Genomic DNA, 25,861 nt, shown 5'->3' with positions numbered 1-25,861 from the left:
GATAGACTTATTTGTACCCCTAGGATATAGGTGATATTTTGACCTTTTGATTATGATTTTGGGCAAGGGTTAGCCTTCCTTTGATATTTTGAAGTCAGTGTGTTCGAGAGACAGGTTGCCTTGTTATTGATGATTGGTGGTGTAGTCATGTGGTGGTATGACTTAATTTTCACGAGAGTTAGTTTAGAGACTGTGTCATCTCAGGCCTTAATACGTTGGGTGATGATAGAGAGCTTTTGTCTTAGGTTGTGTGCACCTCTGGGATTGTGTGCGATGTTTTAGTTTTGATGTGTTGTGTGGGATACTCGGAGGTGTACTACGTAGTTATCCTGGGTTAGCTTTTTATTTTGACGAGGCCATATTTTGGGGACAAAATCCCTTTGAGGTGGGAAGAGTGTGATGACTGTGTCATCTTTATTTTTTATTTTTCTATGAGTTAATATTTTTTATTTATTAATATTATTATTTTATTTTATTTCCTTTTCATCTTTGGGTTGTGTGGGCCCAAGACAAGGTCAAGTGTTCGGAAATGGCTCCCGACACTTCATTCATTTTTTATTATATATTCTACCCTCACGACATTATAGAATTGCATGACACTTGTATTCATTTTATTTTATATTTTGTTGGGGTATTTATGCGATTATGTTGTGGGGACATTTTCATTTTTAGAGGTCTTTGTGTGAATATCTTTTGAAGATATTTTATTTTGGGGCATTAGTGTGATTAACTTTTGGAGATATTTCTTAGAGGGACCTTTGTACAATTAAGGAAAAGTTGGGACAAGTGTCTCATTTTTATTGAACCATGTGTTAAGAGGTGATTGGTGGCATGTGTAGGGCTTGGATGATGCCAAGTGGGTGGTTAGATGTGTATTTTGTGTGGAGGGTTGAGATTGTGACAAGTGGAGGGTTTAGATGTTAGTGTGTGAGAGAGGTAGTGCTAGGGCATGCGAAGTTGGTTTATATCATCATTTTTATGCACTTTTCCCTCTAATCTTTTTTTTCTTCCTCCTTGCTTTCTCTCTTTACCACTATTGTTTACTCCACCTGATACTTTCATTTCGTCCACTTTTTACTCACTTTTTGGACACACCATAGAAGGGTAAAAGCTTAGGGACTCCATTGGCAACAAAACCCTTTTCTTGGATTTGGCTTTGGACATCTTTTTCTTGGATTCTCCAGGTTGCTCTCCTAGAGTGAGGTAGGGGGTGTAGTATGGCTTTAACCTAGCATGTTCTTTATGTTTTGGGGTGTTGTGTATATTATATATGTATAGAATGAGTTGTGAGGATTTTTAAAGCATGATTGTTATTGGCTTAGGCTTTAATGATGTTATTAATCATGCCATTGATTTATCATTTGTTTTAGATACTCATATGATGCATATATGTATGATATTGCTTGAGAAATCATGTTAACTTTGTGTAGAATTCATGTAGTTAGTCTACTTGAGATTAAAGTTTAAGTTATGTGTTTTTAATGCCTATATTATTAGGGATAATTTATATAGACCTCGCCTATGGTTTGTCATAATTACACAAACCTCCCCAGTGGTTTGAGAATTTACTTGGACCTCTTCTAAAAATGAAAATATCCCACATAGATCTCCCTTCTGTTAGAGTCAACATCAGTCAATGACGGATAGTGCTGATCTCATATAATAAATTAAGTAAAATGTCCATAATACCCTTATCCCTACTATGCCCATAATATTATTAAAAAAAATAGTACAGTGGACCAAACTACCACTGTATTGTTTGGTTCCTCATTTTGTCCTCCACTGGGCCACCTGGAATTCTTAATGAAACATTCTATAAACAATAGATTATAAAATAAAATTGGATTTGATAATCAAATTAAGAAGGAATTAGTTTCTTTGTAATTCCTTGGCAGCGGTGGTTGTGGGTGGGGATGACGGTGGTGACGCGAACATAGGTTGTGGTTATGGTGGTGTCGATGGTCATTCTTTTTTGCTGGTGGTGGTTCTGCAGCAACAATGGTAGTGGGTTTTGTCGTGGAGAAGTGGTAGGTTTTGTCATAGATGTGGTGGTTCATTGGCCGGATATGCAATGACGATGATCTGTGACGGCGACGTCGGCGGCGAGAATCTGCAATGGCCAGTAAAGACCCCTAATCTTACAACATTCATCCCTAATAATCTTTTTTCTACTAAGCCTCTAAATCACAAACCCTTCAATTCTTGAATCTACATCCTTATTCGATTATTGAAACTTTAGATTTGTTTTCAAATTAAAATATTTACGCAGTCTCTTAATAGTCCACCACAAAATCATCATCGATTATGGGTTGTGGTGACGGTGGTTGTGGGGTGAGAACAATGGTTGCTATGAGGATTATAGTGGTTGTGGGTGAGTGGTGGTTGTACAATGGGAACAGTGGTGGTTATGGGATGGTGGTTGCATTGCCAAGTGGTTGTGAGGGTGAGAATAGTGGTTGCAGTGAGGATTATAGGTGGTTGTGGGGTGAGTGGTGGTTGTGCGGGAATAGTGGTGGTTGTGGGATGGTGGTTATGTGGTTTATTTGTAGCGATTTCCTGCGACAGGGACAACGATCTACAGTGTTTGAAGATGAAGATGGAGACAAATAATAGATGTATGTATAAATATAATAATATGAGGGTAGATGAGTAAATTCATCATTTTTACGTACACTACTTTATATATATATATATTATTTATATAAGTACTTTAGTCATTTATCATAGAAAATTATGGGCATTTTAGTAAATTTGACACATCCTTTAGTGCAGTTGACGGTCTATCACACATAAGGGAGGTCCTTGTAGGATATTTTCATTTTTAGGGGAGGTCCAAGAAAATTCCCAAACCACAGGGGAGGTCCATGTAATTATGGCTAACCATAGGGGAGGTTTGTGTAAATTACCCTATTGTTAGTAGTATAGGATTTACTTTGTATATGAAGGCATATAATCTTGTTGTTTAGTTGAGGTATCCTATATTATAATTTTAGTGATCTTATTAATTAATAAATGAGGTTATGATTCCTTGTTCCTTTTGTATGTTATATGGTAAGTGAATTGTCCACATGAGTTGTTGAACTATCTATAATTACGTATTGTTATCTTGGGTGTCATTACATTGATAAGAGTGTCTTTATTTAGCTTTACGTTTTGGATGCTCACTTGACATATAAGTATATGTTACTGTTGAAAATGTTATCTTATATTGCCAAGGACACCTGTTTTGGTTTACTTGAGTATAATGTTTAAACTTATATGATTTCGGTGCTTATGTGGTTATTGAAGTAAGCTTTATTTTGACAACATGGTTATACTATCATTTGGTTTCTTGTTATGAAATAAAATGAAGGAAATGCTTCACTAGTGATATCTTGTGTTACCTATGGTTAGAATTATCATATTGATGTCATTTGTATCAGAATAAATGCCACGGTAGCATTCGTGACTCTAGGATATCTAATGTTTGAGCATTGAGACTTTGGTGTGCTTGTAAAGTGCTTAATATGATTATATATCTATTTAATACATAGGGGGTAATTTACATAGACCTCCCCTATGGTTTGCCATAATTACAGGGACCTCCCATCTGGTTTGGGAATTTACACGGACCTCCCCTAAAACTGAAACTAACATACACGGACCTCCCCTCCTAGTGACGGACCGTCAAATGAACTAACGGACTTGTTTAATTTACTAAAATGCTCTCAAGTTATTATAGCAAATGACTGAACTACCCGTATTATTTTAGATATATATATATATATATATCTATATTTATATATAGGTAAATGCATATGTACGACTCAATCTCTCTCCTCTTAAACTCTCTATCTTCAAAACCCTTTAAATTTCATAGCCTAATTGTCAAATAAAACACCAATTCAATCCAATAAACAGAGTCTAAAATGATCTATTTACATGATATGTGCTCAATGTTACCACTTGCAATAGTACGAATCTTTGTAAAATAGGACTATATAGAGGGTGTCGATACCACAGGGAGATGAGTGTTCTTTGTTTTGTTTCTAACTAATCCAATTCTTTTTGGTTTAAAGGTAACTGATTTGATTTGATTTGGTTTGATTGATTGGTTGTCACGAACATAAAGTAAAATTAAACTAAAATTAAATTAAAGAGATCAGAGGGAGAAGGTATTAGGGCTTGACTTCACCACGAACCTTTGTACTATGGTCAACTGTTCAACCTTGGGATTTCAACAATTTATATATTCAATGAATTAAACTCAATAATAACATCCGTTTAATTCAGTTTTTAAAGAAAGATGTTTTATAAATTTTAATTAACTATAACCTATCTGCAGTTAGCATGGACTATCCACCTACCTACTTCTAACTACTTTAACTAATTTTGTAGTATAATCTATCTTTCCTAAGCATAGATTATGAAAAAATTCATTTATAAAAAACAATGAAACACCACTGCATGATCTCCATTCTTATGTCCGAGAAGCTATTAGCCGCCAATCTCGTAGACTAAGAATGGGTTGAGAATAATTAATGAATACCTAAATCTAAGACAAGGTATTAAATATTCAAAAACTATTTAAACATTAAAATCCAATTGATGTGACTCAATTGCTCAGAATCATGCAATCAAAATAGATAATTCATTAAAATACCAAAAGTTAAAACAATCAAACCATAGTACTCAGATTGGGTTACATCAGTGCCCTAAGATAGGAATTAGTTACTTATGACAACGCATGATATCATCTGTGCTATTGTGGTCTTCATCGTCACAGGCAATACTTCTTTTCTCAAGATCTTCACTTTCTAAGTTTATGGAAACCCTAAAAGCCGTCACTGCAATATAAGACTTCTAAAATAATACAAGAGAAAAAGGACAATTCTTCTGAGGCCTTGTGCCTTTTTTTATAGGAGAATTAAGATTCTGATAGGCTTTTGGGTCTTCTGGCCCATCTTGGATGAAATAAGACTTAAAAAGGATAAATCCTGCAACTTATAATTCGAAGCTGTCATAGAGAACTCGAGCTTTAGAAGCAAAGCTCGAGCTATTTGGTACGGGCTCGAGCTTTGGAAGCAGAGCTCGAGCTTTCTTGAAACAGAGCTCGAGCTTCATGGAATGGTGCTCGATCTTCACTTTTGTACTTAGTCAAATTTCTTCAACTATTTTTTGAAGTGTCTTTTCCATCAACACTTAGAATATTTTTGGGTTTTCTTCCTTTTAACAGTGCTCAATCTTTCCTTCATAGTGCTCGAGCTTTAGGTGTAAAGCTCGAGCTTTAGGTGTAAAGCTCGAGCTTTAGGTGTAAAGCTCGAGCTTTTGGCTCAGGGCTCGAGCTTTAATGTGACAGTGCTCGATCCCTTAAGGTCTGGCACGAGGCCCTAGGAGCTTGGCTTTCTCTGAAATCAACTCTTCAAATTCTGACACCTCAGGCTCGAACTTTTAGGTAAAGGCTTGAGCACCCTGAGGTAAGGCTCGAGTACCCTTATGTAGAGCTCGAACTCTGGGTTCAAAACTCAAGCTTTGATGCCTTAGTTGAATTTCTTATTTTCATGCGGAGCTCGAGCCTTAGAACTGAGGCTTGAGCTTTGGTACTCTAATTACTCCAAACTTCACCATTTTGACTCTCGGCTTGCTTTCAATGATCGGCAACGACTCTATGAGCTTCGATATCAATCTTTTCATCATAAAGTCTCGGTTTTAACCGTTTCTTTGGGAAAGTACCTACAAACACGAAATAAACACAAATTAGTCTAACAATGGATATAAGTATCACTTTAGGTCTTAACATACGTAAATTTAAGGGCTCAAATATGTAATATTCAGCGCTCATCATTACACACGCCTGAACTCAATCCTTAAATCATTCAACCTTTAAAAAGAACAATTTTAGTAGCCAAATAAGGATTAAAGCACACACTATATAATTATTCCAATCACCACTAACTTTTTTGCCCTTTTCAGTTCAATCATCACAAAGATATGATAAAGTCAAAAAGACACAGAGCATAAAGAGCGCACACACACACACACACACACACACACACACACACACACACACACAGATATATATATATATATTAAAACTTTGCCTTTTTCTATTTTCTAATTGCAGAATCCAATTGATTTTTCTCTCTCTTCCCACTTGCAAAACCCTCTTGAATGGACGCAAACCCAAAACCTACCGAATCAACGAACCTGTAACCAAACCCTCCCTTTACTTGCACACATAATCAATCAGTCGAACTTAATTTGCAAACTCACACAAAATCCCAAATTCTTCATCAAAATCAACAATTAAAACTTCGAAATGAAACCAGAGCACCAGATCTAACTCGAATCAATCCACAAAATAACACACAATCGTATCAAAATATACACATACCAATTCAAGACCTGGCCACCTCAATTCCAATCTTCCACCTTCATATCATTAGTTATCCAAATCCCATCATTAACCCAAGACATGGCTTAAATTGGTAAGAGGCAGAGAGAAGAGAAAAAAACAATCATTGGTAGGGATAAGGGTATAATGGGTATTTAACTTAACTAAGTGGATGACATCAGCAGAATTCATCATTAATTGGCGTTGACCATAATGGAAGGGAGGTCCGTGTAGAATAATTTCATTTTTAGGGGAGGTCTGTGTAAATTCCCAAACCAGAGGGGAGGTTCGTGTAATTATGGTAAACTATAGGAAAAATTTGTGTAAATTATCCAATACATTGTGGATTCGTTTGATCATTTTTTGGAAATACTTGGGATAATTGTTTCTTTTATAATGTGAGGGTTTGGCTCTTACGGGTGAGCTTGGGATCTCCATTTGCATAGTAGCCACTTGGGTAGTTCCTTGTGGGTTAGTAGCCCAAAACAACTATTTTATTGTATGGTTACATGTGGTTTGACTTCGAGAATAACCAATTTTTTCATTCCTGCAATGTGTGTGTTCAGGGGTGTGTGCGTGTCCAAGTTATCTCTATTATGTAATTTCGTTTTTGATTTTTCAAGTTGGCAATCTATGTGTAGAAGTAACTTGGGGTATTTTGGTTTCAAGGTAATGGTTGATATTTTGGTTTCAAGGCATTGTTTTGTATTCATCTTCGTGATTATCGTAATTTGATTCAATTGCTATTTCTAAGTGGTTGCCTTAGAATTTCCATTGAAATAGACTTTAGGAGGCATATCCCATATGTGTATGGCATATGCTTCATTTGCAGAGCCAAAGAATCTAGTTTATTTCCATAATGCACTTTCCTACGGAGTAATTTAAATTACTCACTCCTATTGATAAATGTTTTTCAGGTATGGACGTGATTTACTTGGTTTCACCTCTGACTTAGCTCATATGTGTTGATTTCTACCTTCGGATATGTTTTGGCAATGTTTACATGCTAAATGTTAAACATTCTTTGATGTAATTTGGTGGGGTCGTCGTCAACACTCCAAATTTGTGCAAAATAGTGTGGCCAAGTTTTAAATTTATAAAAAGCCACTACTAACTCTAACTACTAAATATAACTAGGGTGAGTAGGGATTGTACCAAGGGATTGTGGGCGTATTTGCAATGGAAACAATAAATAAGGTTAGTAGGTCGAGTGATCAAAAGGTTGTTTATTTCGTTGATTACCTACTAACTAAAACTAAGCAAGTTCAATGTAAGACAAATAATAACAAATAAATGATAGAGGGAACAAGAGAGAGAGATCTTGGGATCTAAAGGTCACCACTAAACATCACCTTTCTAGACACTTAATGTATAATTAATGAGGGGAAACATGTGTTGCAATAATAGTGTGTGTGATTGATTGTTTCAACAAGCATGTATGACCAATTAAGTGTATATTGTCTAAGCAACCTAGTGAATAGCACAATATATCAAACTAAGCCATTATTCCTTCCTTTAAGCTCACAATGTAAACACATCACATGGTTAGAAAAATATACTACTTGCATTCATAAGCATGGAACATCAAACAACAAGCATGGATTGTCTTCCCATCTAAGAAACTAAGGCAACTACACTACAACTAAGCTAGGAACATGAAAATTAAGCTAATTAAACTAAGAGAGAGGCACAATCCATCAAGAAATGAGCATGAACCATCAAATATACAACACGAGTATTCTATTAAGTACTATGCCTTAACAATCTTTAGATTCATAGCATTAATACACATAGACATGCATCAATATTACAAAACCAAGAGATAAGCACATGAACATCTACTCTAGCATATATAGACATATGGATAGAATGAAATGATTAATTGGAAGTATTAATCAATATAAATCATTGTAAAAATAAGATTCATATATAAATCAAGTGTCAAGACAACATTACAACACAAATCCCCTCAAAATACAAAGCATTAAGGTCTAGAAGGCATGCTTAGGGCTAACTCTAGCCCCAAGAAGATGTTTAGCCACTCATTGATGTAGTTATCCAATCCTCAAGGGCCATCTCCATGGTAAAAATGCTCTCCTCTTTGGTTGAAACCCTAGAAGAATGGAAGAAGTCTCAAAATAGCGTGTCTCTAGTCTCTAGCCTCTCCTCCTCTCTTTTCTTAGTCTCTAAGTATGTGTGTGTATGATATGAAGATATGAATGTTGCACTTAAAATGGCTCCAAATCCTTTTATAGGTAGCTTAAGTGTCATACCCAATGGTCTGGACTCGTGCCCTAGGGCCCCTTTAATGATTGCACCATGAACCATCTTTTAATGAGCTAGACTCTGTTTTATTTCGCATTTGAAAGGGTTCGATCGATTGAACTGTGGTGAGATCAATTGAACTTAGGTGAGATCTATTGAATTTTTGTGAGATCAATCCTGTCATGGCGGCGCCTTTTTGAATAAAGACAAATCTCTGAGATATTTTGGGATATTTTGGGAAAAGGACAAAAGTGATAGGCGGGGATAAGATCAAAGGATTTCTATCGATCTGAGAAAAGTTGGATCGATCGAAGATGATGGAATCTTTTGGATAAGGGCAAAGGCTTGGATCCATCTTGAAATGGCTAGATCGATCACCTCTAGATCGATCGAACAATTGTTGAGATCGATCGAAGATACTGCTTTTCCACTTCCTTGCTTCCACTATGCTCCTTTCTTCTATTCAGCTCAAGATTATTTCTTTTATGCTCTAATTGGGCTAAATTGACTTATTTTGGGGATAAGTGCCTGAAAATGGAAATAACATGAAATTGGGTCTAAGGCAGAAAAATAAGATAGATAAAGGTCCTAGAATACTTAAGCTTAAGGGGTTTAAATGCGCACTTTTCAGCGCTTATCATATTTCTTTTGTTTTCCATTTGAGTTACCTTATATATAGGATAACTTCTATGTATAATGTACTATCCATGTGTTGATGTAATTCCTTTTAAGCATTTTGTAGTACAATTGATGTAATGTAATGAAGCCAAGTTCCACTTTCTTTCAATGTATGTTTAAAATACCATTTTGTATATTAATGTATGCTTGAGATTCCTTATTCACTTTGATGTGTTTTCATTCCATTCCGTACTTCATTTTCACTTAGGATTGGCTTTGGAGGCTTTAGGATTCATTTTAGAGCAAAGGGTTAAAGTACAAAAAAATTGAATTTTGCATGTTTGGTCTTAGGCACTATTTGCCACAACTATTAGTTTTGGGCGACTGGTTGCACCCCCTATTCACAACACCATCGAGCAAATTTCAAGCAGTCATACATCTTTAACTCCAAATTAGGTCGTTCTTGAGTCTAAACTAACCGCGTTAAAACGAGCTTTCTTACGATACTAGTCCCACTCCAAAATTACATATATAAAAAGAGTTATGCCTATTTTAGTGAGGACTAGTCATGTTTTTCATATGTTGAAAATGCCAGTTTGTTTCAAAACCATTTCTTTCGGGATTAGAACTTCATGGGAGGTTCCATTATGTTTTTTATGTCCTATGTAAACCCATTAGATATGTAACTTGGGCTAGTTTAGCCACGGTCATGCCATTTGACCATTTTACCCTTCACTCCCGTATTGTGATCGACTGGGCCCCTTTTGTTTCTAGTCTCCGTATTGGATTTGAGTTGAGCCTTGTGACTTAAAAGGTGGTTCTATTTTTGTCCTAGAAGTGGTGGTTGCTTCAAGTGTCCATTTCATTTTGTTTCATTTCCGCATTTGAGACTTGATATCGGGTCAGGTTTTCGGGTTTCTCGTTGATGTACTAAATCACGGGATATAGGGCGTCACAATAACAATCAATTTTAATATGTTTAGTGTGTTCGTGAAATACATTACTGTGTCTAATCTGGATTGCACTCCTATTATCACAATAGATAGGAGTGATAATACAGTCTAAGATGGTTGTAGTCAGATGGTTTACCAAAGAGGCGTTCATATGGTATTTTGTTGTGTATGCAAAATGTTTGGATAAGTGACTGTGAGATATACTAGACCGCCAACCAACTGTCGATACAATGTGCCATCTCCAAGAGATTTGCCATCATGTGGATTGAGTCTCGTGTTGTGCTCGAGTGGTGTGTCAACAATATTTTTGTTAGTTATTCTAGCTTTTAAAAGAAGATCTGATGAGTACGTATTTTGTTTGAGTGAGATAATAAGAATCTGTAGCTATAGTGATCTCAAGACTAAGAAAATAACTGAGTAGTCCAAGATTTTCATCTCAAATTGTTGACTGAGAAACTATTTAACTTCATGAATCATCTGTATATCATCCCCATGATAATCATATCATCAACATAAATTATGAGAAAAATGACATCATTGGCAGTTCATCGGATGAACAAAACCAAATAATAGGAGCTAGCAAAGTAGCCAATGCGCGATATAGTTGAGCTAAACTTAATAAACCAAGCTCGAGGTGAATGTTTGAGGTCATACAAAGCACACCTGAGTCGACACACCTTATTAGGAGGATGATAATAACTTAGGGGTGGCTGCATGTAAACTTCCTCAAATAAATCACATTTAAGAAATACCATTTTAACATCTATCCAAAAAAGTCCCCATTGTCGAGAAGCAGTCACAACAATAAGAGTGTGAACAAAAGAAATGTGTGCAACAAGAACGAATGCCTCCTTAAAGTCAATGACATACTCTAATGTGAACCTTCTGGCTACAAGTTAGGCCTTGTAGCACTTAACTGAACCACCTGAATGAGTCTTAATATTGTAAACTCATTTGCATCCTGCATCAGACTTTCGTGGAGGCAAGTTAACAAAATCTTAAGTTTATGTTTTGGCAAGTACATCTAACTCTTCTTTTATTGTTTGCTACCACAAAAGGTTAGATGATGCCTCACGAAAGGTGTGAGGTTTATGTATAGTTTCAAGAGCATGATATCAATAAAATCAATAATATGTCAAGGTGGAGCTCTTACCTGAGTGGAACGACGAAGATCTGATGTAATTGTATTGTCAGGTACCTCGGATGGGCCAGATGACTGGGACTCAGTCGAAGGAGGATTGACTGCTTTTGATAATTCTAAAGGTTAAGAGTCAGGAAAAAGATCTATAAAGATTGTTAACGGAGTAATAAGAAATGTATTATCAGAGATATTGAATTTGGACAAGTTATGAAACATCTTGTGTTCCCAGAAGACAACATGACAAGATACCCTGAGTAATTTAGAGGTTAGATTATAAAACCGATACCCCTTCTGAGTATGTGGTTGCAATTTTGTATGGGGATTGAAAAAGAACAAAGTAGGCACACCCAAAACTCTAAAATGGTTGTAGTTAGGTGGTTTGCCAAAGAGGCATTCATATGGTGTTTAATTGTGCAAGATAGGTGATGGTACACGATTAATGGTGTATACAACAATGAGAGCTGCTACCCCCTTAGAAGGGGGTAGGAACAGAAATAGAAAGGGTAAGTAGGTGAACCGAGTCTAGCATATGTTAAAGTTTGCATCTAGCTCGGCAATTCTGCTGTGATGTACGTGTTTAGATAAGATGTGTGAGAAATAGTGCCATAATGTTTGAGTATTTTAAAAATGTATTTTTGTTAATATTCCATAGCATTGTAATAACGATTTTTTATTTTATTTTATTTTATATATATATATATTTTCAAAAAACTGACTTAAAAACATTTTAGTAAAATCACAATATATGTTAAACAACTCATAATAATTTTTCATTAAATATTTTTATGTGAATCGTGAAAAATTATCAACAAATATTACAAAATACTGTGAGGCCCCCATGGTAGACATAGGAGAATGTCCCCCATGCATCAGAGTGAATAAGGTCAAAAGGAGTAGAAATACAAAACTCACTTGTATTAAAATGTAACACAGGTTGTTTGCATAACTGACATGAAATACAATCAAAATTCACAGTTTCAACTTGACTTAATAAGCCCTTAAAAACTAAGGTTTGGATACAAGGCAAGGAAGCATGACCTAAGCGAGAATGCCATAATTCAAGATATGGGGAATTGACTTATATAGATACAACATAAATGCTGTAAGTAAGCAAATGAAGAGATAAGAGTTTACATATTCGACCAATCTTACACCTAGTCCCAAAAATATGTTCTATTCGAGGATCCTATATAACAAAACGATTAGAAGAAAATGTTATATTTAAGCCTAACTTAGTTAATTGACCAATAGATAAAAGATTAAGAAAACATTTTGATACAACATAGACATCAGGAATAGATAATTGAGAGTGAGAAATAGTCCATGTATGACTAATAGCCATGATGGATCCATCGGCTATATGAATGACGGGTAAGTGAGGTGTAAAAGTTTTAGTGGTAAGAAAGGTGAAGTTGAATGTCATGTGATTACATCAACTAGAATCAAAATACCAACATTAAATCTTACCTGTTGCGGTAGAAAAAGAAGAGTTAGATGCACCATATATTCCAATCAAAATTTGAATGATAATTGCCTCAAGGTTAAGTGTAGAAAATGCAGATGAGGAAGATGAAGATTCTCTAGAATTCTTAAAGACTGATTGCAGGGGGCATAGTGTGAATGGTGGCCATAACTGGAGTTGATGGAATGAGTCTAGCAGAAAGTGCAGTAAACAACCACACATAACGTGGTTTTCCCAAACTTATCATCATCATATAACATAGAGATACAATCATTTATCAATCAACATACGACACAAGAACGTGTTTCACCCAAACTTTATGGCCACATTCATGGAGAGAGAAATTTTAGTTTATAAATCAAGAAGAAATAATATAATTAAATGATACATTTAACCCATCCCATAAGAAGTCTATCTACTAACCAAACTCACCGGCTCTTTTTAGGTTCAGAGTAATCCCGCTCTTAATTTCTAGTTAAGAGAAAACCCACTTCTTATAAGGATATATCCCTCTACACTCACCCATTGTCGTTTTCCTCGCCCACTCAAACCCTTTTTTCTCCTTACCTTCTCTAACCAACTTCACTTTTATTTATAGAGTCTTTAATACATTGCCCCATAAACATGGATTTACATACCTTGTCTAACAAGAAATTACCAAATTGATCACAACTCTAAAATATACGCCTAATAAGACATAACTTCCTCACAAGTCTTTAGCGTTGCTCCTTAAGTATTTAGCCCATAGGAAAAAATATCTTTAAATTAAGTAAGCAACTCCTGCAACTCATCAAGTTGGCTCAAGTGCGATCGGTCAGACTCAACAACGTGTCACAACTAGACCTGTCAACGGATCAGATACGGACCGGATCATGGTTGATCCGATCTGAATCCAATAAGCATAACACACTATCCAATCCGATTCGATAATCCGATGGATTTTCGTTTAACAAATACATATCCGATACACACTTAATCGAATGTCCGATCCGAATAAATTACACACTTTTGCACAAATAAAGAAATTAGGGCAAACAACTTCCTCAGTCTTAACTGCTCAAAAACTAAAACCAAATCTCAAGTTCATTAACAATATATTTTTAAAAAAATTTATTTGAAAGTTTAACAAAGAATATTACAATTTTTTTTACTTGTGAAATAATAACACTTGATTTTGTAATCTTTGTTAAAGAAATAAAATGATAATAAAGAAAGGGAATAAGAAGATGATGATGAGGAGAGGGAAAAAAAATTGAAATAACTTTGTTGTGAAAGAGAGAAAATTAGGGCATAAAAATGAGGGTAGTGGAGAAAAAGAGAAGGAAAATGAGATATTAGAGAATATGAAAACAAAATACTCACTGAACGAGGGTTCTGATTGATCAACGAGCTCCCTTTCTTTTGGTAGATGAGTTTTTCAAACCTAAACCTGAAACTATCAGAAGAAGAGGGTTATGGAGCTTTCAGTTTGTGGCTAATTGAAGCTTAGGTGATATATATATACTAGGAGAGATATTATTGTGTGGGTGAGAACACTATACTTCTATACATATAATTTTGTGATTGGTCTTTTATATGAAATCTAAATAAATCTAATAGTGGATATCTACTGATATATAAAATATAAATATAATTATGTATAATTTTAATTGGATCGGATTAAGCCTAATCCAAATTTGATTTGTAGAGTTATCACATTTGGATCATAATTGGGTTATCGGATTTGGTATTTAATCCATATCTCACTAATCGGATTAGATTCGGATTAGAATCTGATCTATTGACAGGTCTAGCCACAACAGAACCAAGTTGGACTGGTTAAACTTAAGTCAGATTGGTCGGACATCTTAAGAATTTAGCAATCTTTAAGAATTTGAGATACAAACCAATAATCTCCACCTTTGATCAAATTTCATCAATCAGACTCCTCTAAAACTCCACCTTTGATCAAATTTCATCAATCAAGCTCCTCTAGAACTCCACCTTGACTAACCAAGTGTAACGACCCGGTCATTTTCTTTCTTTTCCTTTTCTCAGATTTTCACGGATATTTTTTTTCTGTTAATCTTTTCCTTTCTGAGTTCGGTTTCTCGCCACTTAATGTCATCTTGAGTGCTCGGGGATGGTTTCTGAGACTTTTTTCCTTGGATTGACAACTTCCTTTGAGGACCGAGTCATTTTCACGTTTTCACTTTTGTGACACTATTTACTTTTCGTCTTTTTCTCGGTTGTCACTTTGTTGGAATAACCTCATTTTTCGTGTTCGGATTTGATTCTGGTTTTGCATACATCCATGATATTTAAATTCTATTCTATGTGTATTTTTACTTTTGTAGAAAAGCATGCTAGTTGTGGACTTTCTTCCTTAGGGGTGTGGATGCACACTTCTTTGTAATTTCTCTTTCTTTTGGGGTCATTTGTGTAATTACTATAAAGTAATTATTTTTCATCTTAGGGACCATTTTTCAATTTAATTTGGAAGATATTTTCAAAAAGGACTTTTTTTGTAATTTTTAAAAAAGTGTGACAAGTGTCACACTCTCATTGGTCCACTTGTTGACATTTGTGTGGAAACACTTTGATGATTTGGATGATGACATATGGAGGGTGGAGATTCAACCACTTGTTGGCTTAGGATTGGTGCACTTATTGGCTTGGATGGTTGACAAGTGCAGGCTTGAGATTAAGCCTAGGATGGAGTCTTGGATGAGTGACAAGTGTATGCTTCAAATTAAATCTTGCAATTAATTTTTGGGCCACTTTGTAATTATGTTGTTAAGAGGGGTTTTTGTACAATTGACCAAAACTTATGTTTGTTGACCTTGGTGTAAGACCACATAGTGAGTGGAGGATTTCTATTTCCTCCACTCACATTCTTTCACACTTAATTTTTATCTCTTCCCTCTCTTGTAAAGAAAACCCTAGCCTCCATGGATGGAGCTTGAAACCTTAGGCCTTGACTTTAATTTTTGATGGCCTTCCACTCACCTTAGACCTTGAAGCTTGGAACACTTTTTGTTCCCCTCATCCTCTTCTACATAACCCTAGAAGGATTTGCCATTTTGTGTTGATTTGCCTTGGATTCTAGAGAGACTCTTCTCTAGTGAGGTAGGGGATGTTATAGGGTTATATTTTTGTTTCTTGCATGTTATTGATGCTTTTATAAGTTGTATGCATGTCTATTGTTAAATTGAGAAATTAGTGATTTATCATATCTTGCATATAACTCATTTTAGACTTGGTAAATGGCATGACCATGAATTGATCTTTGATATATATTAATTTGGGATGATTTAGATGAATTTTCAAATCTAGAGATTAAATGGATTTAATTTGATTTAAATTCTAGTAAATTGTATTTTACTTGTATTCCATTTTAGACTTGAGGTATGCTATGACCATGATTTGGTGCTTGATATATATTAATGAGGGATCATTTGAATAACTTTTGAAATCTAGAGATTTGATTAATTTAAATTAATTAAATTCTATATGATGCTATCTTACTCATTTGACACTTTTGATTTGATATATGTAATGAGCATGCTATGTTGTTTAACATATATTAATTTGAGGTTATTCGAATTTGAATTGAAATCTAGAGAATTTGATTATCTTGTTGAATTAAATTCTATCTAATGGCTCCATGGATCTATTGGTATTTTAGAAGTAGTTCCTATATTCAAATCATGGACTTGAACTTGTTATGTATTCACTTTGTTGTGTTTTGAGCATTGGATAACTTTGTTATTATATTTATATTCATGAGAATATGTTTTCTTTATGGAATATATTGATGCTATGTGTAATAAATTGCACACTTTGTAATTGACATTATATATGCCATTTTAGAATTGAAACTCTAAGGCATGGATTGTGTGGTTTCAACCTACTTGTGCGTGGAAGGTGGTTTTCGTGCATTATATAAATTACGTATAAGTTGTGAACTTATTTGATTATTTTGGAGTCTTGAGACATTGTTACAAGTGACATGGCTAGAGTTTGGCTCTAGTGCGGGAGGTATGAGTTCTCCCCAATTGAGATAGTGTGCACTAGGGTGGTCTTCCCAGCGGGTTAATGCCCGGAATAACCATTTAGTTCTCGGCGGAAATCCGAGACGTGATGTCCAAGTCTTCCACTATTTGTTTTCGCATTCAATTCCAAGTTGACAATCATGTTTAATTGTGACTTGTGGTTTTGGCTATTGGCGATTGATGTTGTTAAGTACATCCATACTAAATTGTTATATTTAGTTGTTTTCACACTTTTAGATTTCAAGTTGATAACTTAGAGAATCTATGTCTTGATGTGTGGTATTTGAAATTCTAATTGTACTAAATTGTTATATTTAGTTGTTATTGCATTTTAGATTTCAAGATGGTAACCTTGAGAATCTATATCATGATACTTGTGTAGCATGCTTCTATGTTGGTTAATTGCGTAGATATTGTGATTTGTGCTTTGTTGTTCAAATGTGACTTTGGAATGATCCTATAGATTCATTTGGAGCATAGACTTTAGGTGGCATGATCCACTATAATTGTTTTAGCATTTTAGATTTCAAGTTAGTGACCTTGAGAATTGATGAGCGTTAAAAAGTGCGTATTTAAACCCCTTAAGCTTAGGCATTCTAGTACCTTTATCTATCTTACTTTACCATTTTAGATCGATTTCGTATTATTTTCATTTTTAGGCACTTATCCCGAAAATAAGATAACTCAGCCAAATAAGAGCTTAATTGAAGCAATTCTAGGATTAAACAAAGAAAGGAGCAAAGTGGATAAAGAAAGAAGCAAATGAAGCCAAAGGTGGGAAGTAGCAAAGTTCGATCGATCCAACTCCAAGGTTCGATCGATCGAATAATGATCGATCTTAGCATTTCAAGATAGATCCAAGCCTTGGCCCAAAAGCATAAAGTCCAAAAGTTCGATCGATCCAACACCACCCTTCGATCGATCGAACACTTTTGTCGTTATTCAAATGATTGATCCTATCCACAGCTGTACCACCCACTAACCACTTTTGTCCTTTTCGCATAAATATCTCCCAAAATATCTCGGATTTGTCTTTTTCCAAAAAGCTCAACCAGTTGGATCGATCCAACTTAAGCTCGATGGATCTCAGCCAGTTCGATCGATCCAAGTCCAAGGTTCGATCAATCGAACTTCCTCCAGTGCGAAAAAGTTAAATTTCCATCTCATTGAAAGTTGTTCTTTATCCAATCATTAGGGAATATTGTGTGCACGACCCCAGCTCATTTTAGGTGTCATTTTGACCTACCTATATAAGGATAAGGATTGCTTTTTACAAAGGGAGAAAATATCATTTTCATATCATCTCTTGGAGAGCAAGCTTAGAGGAGGAGGAGGCTAGAGACAACATTAGAGACTCTTCATCAACCAAGGAGCAAATCTCTTCTATAGAGTTAGCCCTTGAGGGTTGGAGCAACATCACCATGAGTGGCTAGACATCCTCTTGGGGCTAGAGTTAGCCCCAAGCATGCTTTCTATATCTTAATCTTGTGTATTATTGAGGGATTAGTGTTGTAATTAATGTTTTGACACTTTGATATATATAGATCTTGTTTATTCAATGATTTATGTGGTTTAATTCTTCCAATTGATCATTTCATTTTATCTATATGTTTATGTATGCTAGAGTAGATATTCATATGCTTGTCTCTAGATTTTGTGTTATTGATGCATGTCTATGTGTATTGATGCTATAGATTTGGAGATTGTCAAAACATAGTGCTTAAAGGAATGCTTTTGTGATTCTCTTGATGGTTCATACTTATTCCTTGATGGATTGTGCCTCTCCTTGATTAGATAATGTATGCTTAATTGGTCACCCTTGCTAATTGAATCAACCAAACACACACACACACCAATATTGCAACACACATTACCCTCATTAGTCGCTAGTTAGAAGTGTAGAAAAGCATTGCTTGGTGGTGACCTCTAAATCCCAAGATTTCTCTCTCTCTTACTTACTCTTTGTTACATTCAATTACTTAGTTTAATTTAGTTGCTCTTTAGTTTAATTAACCAACCAACCATTTGTTTGATCACTCGACCTACTAACCCTAATTGCAATTCCATAATCAAGTACGACTCCAATCCCTTGGGACGATCCCTACTCACTCTTGCTACTTTAGTAGTAGTGTTGGTAGTGGTTTTTATAAATTTAAAATTGACCCAAAAGGCTTTCTTGAACCGCACATTCACTACATCGATTTGGCGTGTAGGAACGGCTTTAATCGTCAAATTTTGGCGCCGTTGCCGGGGATTGATTGATTTGATTTGGCAACGTCGGATTTGTGGAATTGTTTAGGATTAGTACTCTTTTGATCGTGTCTTTACTTTATTTTTATTTTTCTTTTTGGTTACTTATTGTGTTGTTCTTACTTAACTAGGTGCATTGTTGGAGAGGAAGCAAGCAAATGAGCATTCAAGCTAAGCAAGCAAAGAAAAAAGCTAAAAATTCTAGAAAATTTGCTAAGCTAAGCTTTAAATTTGGAGTTGAAGTGCTAAAGGACCTTTGTGAGACTTTCATTACTCAATCCCTTAGTTAAATCGTCGGCCTGCGTGGAGGTTTATTTTTAATTGTTCTTTGCATTATTGTTGTTAAAGCATGGGAGTATGAATTAAGTGTTTGTGGAAGAAGTCTAATTGCATTGTTGTGAAGGTATAGTGTTTTTCATTCTTTGTGTTTCTTTGTGTTTCGCATTGTGCATGCATGGACGTCGTTCATTGAGACCAACTCTTGTCCCTCTTGATTTGCATCTTGAATCCATCGTTAGAAATCCTAGGGGAAGAGGAAGTTCAAATAGAACCAATCTATCAATAGATGACCATAATGATAATCATGTTGAGGACCTTGGTCACATAGACCAACAAGGTATCCTTCATCCTAATGTGCACAATGAGAACATACAAGTGCCATTAGGCATGCCAAGGCCATTCATTCACCAACCACCATAACAACAAGGCCAAATTCCATATGGAATGCCAAGGCTAATGTATGCTCCACAACCTCCCATCATCAATCAAGGAATTCAAAACCAAGGTGTTCATGTTGCACCTCAAGTAGCTAATCCACCTCTTGCTTTAAGAGACCATTTGATAAGCGCCGAATATTGCATATTCAAGCGTCCCTTCTTGCATTAATTAAGTCCATTATTAGAGGATAATGTAAAGTTTTAATTCAATTGTGTATTTCTTTTGGATTTCAGGTTTTGTGCCCGAGAGTGATAAAAAAAACGGTTTTGACATCATTTGTGTTGAATTGCATGCGCCGTGTCGGGAAATCATCTTTTTGATCAAGCCTTTTCTATTATCGTTTTTGTGGCTACATGACTTAGTGTTTCATATGGGACGTGTGTCATCGCTCCAGCCTGAAGAAAATTGTAGAAAATTAAGAGTTGAAGTGCAGCTGCAGCCTCCGCGGGCGCCCGCGGAGCTCCCGCAATACGCCCGCCAACCCCTAACTCTCTGGCCTCTTTCGCGGCACCTTGCATTGCAGCCGCAAGAGCCCCCGCGCCCTCCCGCGGGCGCCCGCCAAACACTCCAGAGACATCCTCGCAAGCCGCAGCTTCCGCGGGCGCCCGCCGACCCACTGCAGGCAGTTCACCTGCCCCTTTTTTTTAGCATTTTTGTCCCCTTATCTTCATTTTATGTGGTGGAGAATGAACCAGAGGGGGAAGGTCGAGATTTTCAGCATGGGGAGTAGGTTTTGAGTGTATATAGGAGGATATCTCATCATAGATGAAGGAGATTATTATTTTGGAAGGTGTTAGGGAGCAAAGGAGGGAGTTATTGAGTTCTTGGCTTGTGGGTATCCTATAGGTGTGAAAATGGAGGGATTCTTCATCCTTTCTCCTTCTTTTCTTGCATCCATGAGCAACTAACTCCCTATCTAGGGAGGTGATGAAGCTCCATTTTGTAAGCATTGCTTTGTTTTGATTTATTTTTGGGGAGTAATATATGTATGTAACTTTTCCATGAACTAGAGCACTTCATTTGATGTAATGAACTTCAATATCTATACATGATCATTTTGAGTTAAATCTCTTGTCTTAGATTGTTTTTCTCTTATGATTATATTGATACATTTTCATAGTGACAATGGAGATGAGTTCATGGAAGTGTTGTTATTGGCATGATAATTAGGAGAATTGATAATCTATTGCTTAGGATCTCCCTTTGATAGATTATTCTTGGATTCTATTTTATGTGCTTACATTATGAGTTTAAGGGCTTGATAATCTTTGGCTTAGTAAGCATGTGCAAGGTTGCATTTTAGTTTAGGTAACCTAAGCATGTAATGCTTTGATAGGTTATTCTTGCTATTGAGTTTATATATTTCTTGAGGGGAATGTAATAATTTTGTGTTGTTACATCCCATGGTTGTATATATAAGTTATTCCCCTAAGTAAATCAGGTCCTAGCATGCTTATTGATGGTTGTGGAGTCACTTCCCTAATCTCTTCTTTATTATCCCTATCTCTTTACTTTATTATTTTATGCAATTTAAATTCATAGCTTAAGTGACAACCAACAAATCCTCTATGAACACCCCGTATCATTCTAAAAAGACTCTAGACACTTAGGTTGCTATAGGTTAGCGCAGTCCCAGTGGTTCGACTTACCCGACCAATAGCCCTATTTTACAATGATTCATGCTATTGCAAATGTTGATTTATTATAGATCGAATTCTCAACCGATCACCATTATGTGCCTAATGAGTATAATGCATCTACATGCATCCAATTACCTCCATTTAGAGCGCATCATTATGAAATTAAGCCACAAACCATTCAAATGCTTCTTAATTATCATGGACTTCTAAGTGAAAAACCTTACAAGTATTTGGATGAGTTTCTTGAAGTATGTTCCACCGTAAAATATACGGACATGCTGGAAGAGGTTTTAAGACTCAAACTTTTTCCATTCACCTTAAAAGACAAGGCAAAGTATTGGTTTAACAATCTTAGGCCTTTTTCAATCACTTCTTGGGCAGAAATGCAACAAGAATTCTTGAAGAAGTAATATCCAGTTTCTAAGACCAATGCCATGAGAACCTCAATTCGAGAATTTTCACATGGGGATGGAGAAACGTTTCATGAGGCATGGGAACGCTTCAATGAGTTGCTTAGGAAGTGTCCACATCATGACATGCCCAAATGGCAATTAGTTCAATACTTCTTTGAAAGCTTATCGGACAACTATAAGGGTATGGTTGATACTTCCATGGGTGGCTCATACATTGATAGGCATGAGGATGACGTGTGGCGTCTTTATGAGAGCATGAGTGAAAATTCTTTGCATAGAACATTATCATCCAAGAATGGTACAAATTCACAAGGTAGGAAGAGTGTTGGCTTACATCAAGTCGACCATTCAAATGAAATAGCCGCCAAAATGAAGTCTTTATCTCAAAGGTGATCAATTTTTGATTAACCAAAACTCGGCTAATCAAGTATCTTCCTTCCCTAACCATTATCATAGTGCATCAAATGAAACATGTATGACTTGTTCTAGTGCTCTTCATTCTATTTCTCATTGTCCTCACGGACAAGTGCAAAATGAACCTAATGAACAAGTCAATGCAACTTTTGTGAACCAAGGGAACAATCCTTATGGTACTCACTATAATCCAAGTTGGAGGAATTATCCGAATTTCTCTTGGAAAAACCAAGGAGAGGGCTCAAACCCTTCCCAAGGTGGTTTTCAAGAGAAGTACATTCCACCTCCACTTCAAAACCAATGATCCCAAGGTTATAGACCTTATCACTCACAAGGGAATTAATTTGCTAATTCTCGTTTTCCCAACCAGTCTTATTCCCAAGGTAATACTAGAAGTCCCGCCTTTGAAGAAATTTTTTTAAATGCTTTGGGCACTTTAGAGGCTAACACACAAATTGCTTCATTCTCACTCTCAATCTATTGCGAAGCTAGAAACCCAAGTAGGGCAAATAGCAAGCACTCTCAATGCAAGAGAAAAGGGAAAGATGCCTATTAATGGCCCACCTAAGCAACAATGTGTTGTGGAAACCCATTCCTCATCGGAAGGCCACACCATTGAACATGTTAATATGGTGACTACCTTGTGGAGTGGTAAGATTGTGGACAATCAAGTTGGAATGTCCAATGAAGAGAGTGAACCGGTGTAACCTCAAGTTGTCACCCATCCCGTTTCACATCCCATTCCTCCTTCATTGCATCTACATGACCTTGTAAATGAGAAAGTTTTCAAAAATTTGTTTGAAAAAGAATTTTTAAAAAATGATGTTGAAAAGGTTTTGTTGAAAAATAATTTGAAACAAAATGATTTAAAAACTTCTTGTGTTGAAGAGAGTTCAAAAGAAAACTCTGAAAAAGTGTTTGAACTAAAAGTTCCATTTCCGGATGCCTTAAAAGGATCCATTTCAAAAGACAAGCAAAAGGCAAAAACCAATGAAATCATGGAAATGTTTAGGCAAGTGAAAGTTAATCTTCCACTATTGGATGCAATCAAGCAAATTTCGGCTTATGCCAAATTCTTGAAAGACTTGTGCACCTAAAAGCGGAAGAATAAGAGTCAAGCACCAAGAAAAGTGGTTTTGACCGAGCAAATAAGCTCAATTTTGCAACATAATACTCTTCTAAAGTTTAAGGACCCCAGTTCACCTACTACATCATGCATTATTGGTGATCATATCATTAATCGGGCGCTTCTTGACTTAGGAGCAAGTGTTAACCTTCTTCCATACTCGGTTTATGTCAAATTGGGCCTAGGTGAATTGAAACCGACGTCGGTAGTTTTGCAACTTGCCGATCGATCCATTAAGAAGCCTAAGGGTATAATTGAGGATGTTTTGATTAAGATTGACAAATTCTTCTTTCCCGTTGATTTCGTTGTCATTGACACGGAACCGGTCCCTAATCCTAAGAGCCAAATTCCCGTTATCCTTGGCCGTCCTTTCTTGGCAACCGCTAATGCCAACATCAATTGTAGGACGGGGATAGCCACATGAAGGTGAAGTTGAATATCTTTAATCCCACGCCCAATTCATTTGACAAATATGAAGGAGAGATTAATGTTGTAGATAAATGTCATGGTCTTCAATGTCAAGGAAATGAGCTTTTGTGTAAGACCAAAACTTCCAAAGGATCATCTTCAACCTTGCATTCTCAAAATCTTGTTTCAAATTCTTGCTTTGAAAGGGCATGGAAGCCCAAAAGTTGTGATTGCATAGACAAGGGACCAAAGGTTTCTTTTGAGCTTAATCCAACAAGTTCTTCAAAGAACCATTTGCTGGGTGAAGTTCAAAGCATCTATCACCCCAATAAGGAGGGGATGCATTATAAGATCTTTGATCTGGGCTAAAAGAGCCCAATGTCTTGCTAGAGGCGTTAAAGACTAGCAAAAGCATTCATAGGGTGTCAAAACCATATTCCTCCCCCATTTCTATCTTAAATTTCATTTCTTGCGAAGTCTAGATACTTGTTTTTGGTTCTCATATGCATTGAAAGGAACTTTGGTGAGGATTGCATGAGCTTTCATGTCATTATTGAGCATTCTGCATAGTTTGATCGAATTCAAACCTGAGTTCGATAAATCGAACTTCATTTTGCATCCAACACTTAGAAAATTTTTCGACCTGCATAAACCTGCATATTTCACCTCTCTGTCTCATCAATCGAAACATTCCAAGATCGATCTGAATGTTCTTCGATCGATCCAACTTTCAAGTTCGATCGATCTTCAAGTTCCAACACTTAGCTAATTTTCTGAGGCCAAAACTTGCATGTTTTTGCTCTCTGTCTGATTGATCGAACTCTTGTTTCGATCGATCTCAGTTCTTCATTTCATTATTTTGACTTTGTTTTGACTTTTCAAATTTTAAAAAATCCAAAATATTTTCATTTTTATTTTATTTTATTTTATTTTCATTTTATTTCATTTTATGTTATTTTTCAAAAATTCAAAAATATTTTAATTAGTTTTTAATTATTATTGTTTATTCAATTAAATAAAAAAAAACCCAAAAATATTTTATTCTATTTTATTTTACTTTATTTTCCAATTTTTAATTTTAATTTTGTAATTTTCAAAAATTTCAAAAATCCAAAAATACTTTGAAGAGAGTTCATCAAAGTTCGATCGATCTCAGTTAAAGTTTGATCGATCGAACTCTGTTGGGAATGTTTTTAAAAATAGAACTGAGGGTTTTCTAAATCGATATCTTAGATCGATCTCACCCTCTCTACAAACCCTAACCCCCTTCTCCGTCGCCATTGTGCCATCACCTCTCCCACCTCCGGTGAACTTTCCGGCGAGCATCTAAGCATCAATCTCTCTCTCCCTTCCCGAATTCATCTTCACTCTTCTATATCTCCACTTCTCTCATCGTTTGAGGTAAGATTCGAGAATGTCCCTCATGATTTAAGCTTGAATCTTGTGCATACATGCTTTATATGTTGAATACATGCTATATACATGACAAAAGCCTCCATTGTTGAAGCTTGAAGCATTTTTGTCTATATATGTATATATATGTGTATATATTTTTGATGATTTGATTCAATTTGGGAGTATGGGCTTTGAACAGTGGCTAGGATTGATTGATTTGTTGTATTGATGGGCCCCCGAACACGTTCATGTGGGCCCTGTGCTTCTGAAGTCATAGATCTATAACCTTTCAGTTTTCATCGTCGCACAATTCGATCGATCAAATTTGTATCTCAGGTCGATCTTGAAAGATTAATCGAACTCATGTCTCCGATCGATCGAAGTTGTGAGATCGATCTCACTTATTTTCGATCGATCCAACTTTTGTGATCGATCTCACTCTTTTTTATGATCGATCGAATTTCACAGATCTCACACACACACTTCATTCATCATATCTTATGTTCATGCTATCTCATATTTGCCCAATGCCTGTGATATTCCACATTGGATGCATTTCATACTTACATTGTTTAGCATGTTTCATATCTCGCCACTTGCATAGATTCATGTCATATTTGTTTTGTCTATTTTACTTGACATTCATGTTTCT

General features: G+C 35.9%; 1 pseudogene; it reads right to left on the bottom strand.

Annotated features, from left to right (window-relative positions):
* Positions 1 to 21,892: 21,892 nt before the first annotated feature.
* Positions 21,893 to 21,991, bottom strand: LOC132305742 (small nucleolar RNA R71; annotated as a pseudogene).
* Between the last annotated feature and the right edge of the window lie 3,870 nt (positions 21,992 to 25,861).

Source organism: Cornus florida, unplaced genomic scaffold (genome assembly GCF_030987335.1).
Source record: "Cornus florida cultivar Cherokee Brave unplaced genomic scaffold, ASM3098733v1 CherokeeBrave_3.0.0_Hap2_Chr04, whole genome shotgun sequence".
Lineage (NCBI taxonomy): Eukaryota > Viridiplantae > Streptophyta > Magnoliopsida > Cornales > Cornaceae > Cornus > Cornus florida.
This window is presented reverse-complemented; position numbering and strand designations above follow the sequence as displayed.